Source organism: Erinaceus europaeus, chromosome 4 (genome assembly GCF_950295315.1).
Source record: "Erinaceus europaeus chromosome 4, mEriEur2.1, whole genome shotgun sequence".
NCBI lineage: Eukaryota > Metazoa > Chordata > Mammalia > Eulipotyphla > Erinaceidae > Erinaceus > Erinaceus europaeus.
This window is the reverse complement of record NC_080165.1, coordinates 153,038,656-153,042,476: the sequence shown is the minus strand read 5'-3', so window position 1 is coordinate 153,042,476 and position 3,821 is coordinate 153,038,656.

Here is a 3,821-nt window from a genome sequence, read left to right as displayed (position 1 = left end):
GGATGGAGTCGAAGTTTCATGAAATGCAAACTGTCTGAGAGTCTCAGAGCCATTGCTTTTGTCTTGTGTTTCTACTTGCTTCCAGAATCACTGACGTTCTGCCTAGTCATCTCAGTGTGAGTCTAGTCCTTTGGGGGGAGAGGCTGAAGGGAATGGGTTGAGCAAAGATATTACCTATCATATAATTTCAAACCAGCAATGAAGAAGAAAAAACTCTAAGACCTAAAAATCTGTCGTGTACATGACAATATGATGACATCTGAAGTCCCCAGACCCACCAAGGGGCCTGTTTGCCCGACACTGAGTCTGAGCTCACCAAGTCTCCAGAACTAGCAGCAGGAAATACAGGGGCAGAGGATCGAGTCCAAAGACAACCCCAAGCAATCAAACCCAGAACGTCAGACATTCAGTGAGAAGAGAAGCAAGTTTCTCTATCAAATCAATGGTACGAAAAAGGGCGAGTCTTATAAGAAGACATGTAAGAATCATAACGATTCTTACATAATGTGTCCCATTGCAAGCAGACCAGCTGCCAGAGAACCTTGAGACAGTCAGGCTGACTCCCTGATAGACTGAAACAAAATCCCTCATCTGATTCCTAGGTGTTTAAAATGACTTTCTATGCACCAAAGAACAAGGCTCTGGGGTGGGGGAGAATTCAGGTCCTGGAACATGATGGCAGAGGAGGTTGTGTTGTTATGTGGAAAACTGGGAAATATTGTGCATGTACAGACTTGTATTTACTGTCAACTGTAAACCATTAATCCCCCAATAAAGAAATGTTTTAAAATATAAAAAGGGACATAATGGCATATCAATATATATGGGTGCGCATACAATGTATATTGAAAACTATATAAAGAAAAGCCATGGAAAATGACTTATTAATCTTGTTAGGTTTCACAATGTCCTGATAGGTAGATATATGGAATTTAAATGTCATCAGCGGTTACTGAAGGACTTTATAGTTCTAGGGGCCAAGCGGGGTTGCACCGGATTCAACACACAGCCCTAAGCACAGGGCCAGTGTAAGGACCCTGTTCAAACCCCTCCAAACCTGCAGGGGGTCCTTTCACAAGCGGTGAAGCAGGTCTGCAGGAGTCTGTCTTCCTCTCCCCCTCTTTATCTCCCCTCCTTTCTCGATTTCTCTCTGGCCTATCCAATAAAATGGAAAATAAAATAAAATAAAATGGTTGCCAGGAGCAGTGGATTCTAGTGTGGGAACTGAGCCCCAGAGGCAAAAAAAAAAAAAAAAAAAGTTTCAATTCTACAGAAAACGTGGAGGAAGAATAAGCGAGAAAGGTCCGTGGCATCTGTGAGCTGAGCAAGGCGTTCCATGGAGTCTCACTCTCCTGTACTCCCCACTGGTGTGCAAGCTTTCAAATCTCCCAAGGAGTCATTTTAAAAAATCTTGTTGGATGGTGAGCTGACTTTTATTAAAAATATCTGGATTTTGCTCAGACATTAACAAATACATGTCAGTCTGGGAATGCACTGTGAATGTCCTTAACAAGAAGCTGTTTAGCTCTGGAGGCCTCATTTTAATGTATTTGGCCAGTATTGATGGTCCACATCCCAGCATTTCCAGACTCACTGCTCTCGGGAGACGGGTCTCTGGAGCTTGTCCTTCTGCCAAGGAGCCCCACAGCAGCACGGGCCTGAGCCAGGCCACATCAGTGAGGCTCTCTGCAGGGGAGGAGGACATCACTGCACAGCCTGCTCTCTCTCCTGCAGGTGCCCTCTCTAATACCTCTCTGTTCCGGGAGCAGTCTCCACAGACTGCACCTGACTTCCTGCCTCAGAATATCCAGTCCATGCACAGGAACAAACCGATTCAGTGCTTTGGGTTTCTTTAATTTTTTTTTTCATGATTTCTTTTTTTTTTTTTAAGCTTTAGTCTCTTTTTAATCTTTTTTATTTTGTTTGTTATTATATAAAGACAGAGAAAAATTGAGAGGGGAGGGGAAGATAGAGAGGGAGATAGAGAGACCTCTGGGTCCTTGTGTGCTGTAATGTGTGTGCTTAATCAGGTGCACCACCACCCAGCTCCCCCGTTTTATTTTATTTATTTTATTTTTTACCAGAGCACTCTTTGGCTCTGCCTTATGGTGCCGCTGGGGACTGAACCTGGCCTGGGCCACTATACCATCTCCTTGGTCGTTTTTATTCTTTTTGTCAGCCTCTGTGCAACTGTAACAAAAAGGGTGACATGCTTGCTGTGCGGAGGCCCAATAAGGGCTGCCTGGAAGTTAGGATAAAAATATTAGTCACATGGAAAGAGAAAAGAACAGGAAACAGAAAAAGGGATGGTCAATTTAGAATCCCTGCTTTAACAGTTCAAAAAGTAACATAATGCTCATGCGAGGGAAAGAAACAAAAGAATTATTTCGGGGGTCTGGTGATAGCACAGCGGGTTAAGTCCATATGGCGCAAAGCCCAAGGACCGGCGTAAGGATCCCGGTTCGAGCCCCCGGCTCCCCACCTGCAGGGGAGTCGCTTCCCGGGCGGTGAAGCAGGTCTGCAGGTGTCTGTCTTTCTCTCCCCTCTCTGTCTCCCCCTCCTCTCTCCATTTCTGTCTATCCAATGACAGCAACATCAATGGCAACAATAACAATAATGACAACAAAATGGGAAAAAATGGCCTCCAGGAGCAGTGGATTCGTGGTGCAGGCACCGAGCCCCGGCGATAACCCTGGAGGCAAAAAAAAAAAAAAAAAGAGAAATAGAAATAGAAAGAAAGAAGAAAAGAAAGAAAGAAAGACAGACAGACAGAAAGAAAGAAAAGAGTTATTTCTGGTTGATGAAAAGGAGATTGGGGAGTAGGAGTCAGGTCATCGGCTTAAAATCATCACCAGGAGCTGGGCACTGGCACACCCAGCTGAGCACATGGGTCACAGTGCACAAGGCCCCGGGTTCAAGCCACAGCCCCTACCTGCAGGGGGAAGCTTCATGAGTGGTGAGGCAGGGCTGCAGGCCTCTGTTTCTCTTTCTCTTCGTCTTCTCTCCCCCATCCTTTCTGGCTCTACCAAATAAATAACTTAATTAATTAAAAAAAATACCACCAGGATTCTCCCAAAGTAGTGATGTGTGACTATTTGGGAGAATAAGTCAATAAGGTCGGTTGGTACAAGTGAGGCTTTTAATGCTTAAATGACAAGCACATGACGAAATATTCCAGAAGAGAGAAGTCAGACAGTATGGACATGGAAGACTCGCCATTTCTCCTGTGAGCAAAGTGAAGAAAGACGAACGAAGAGGCAAGAAATAAGGCAAAGAAAGAGAGGCAGAGGCGAGGGAAAGTGGACGTTTGAGAGCTGCGTGTAAATGTGTCCCCCGGAACAGCATCGCAGCAGGATTCGTAGGTCAGAAAATCCAAGCGTGTCTTTCTTGAACTGTTCTGGCCTCACTGCTACTTGCCTGAATAGCAGCTCTTTCTGCTTCCCGTTTGCACTTGACATATTTCCGGCTTGTCCTGCTGGGTCTGGTCTGTTCTGTCTTCCTGTGTGTTGTTCTTTCCTTCTCTCTGGCCTTAAGGCGGGTCTGGAGCTGGCAAACACCTTAGTCTGCGCACACCTGGTGGCACATCTGGTACAGATGATAACTGAGCACAGAAAGACTGAGAGGTGAATGTCCTACAAGTTTATTTTAAAAAACAGAGATGAAACTAAAATGAGTTATATTCTTTTTTTTTTCCCTGTGCTAGTTTTTATATTTGTTGTGACATATGGGAATGCAAACATAAAAATTATAATTTAGTCCCACTTGCAGCGGGAAAACTCTGCATGCAGTGAAGCAGGTCTGCAGGTGTCTCTCTGTCTTTC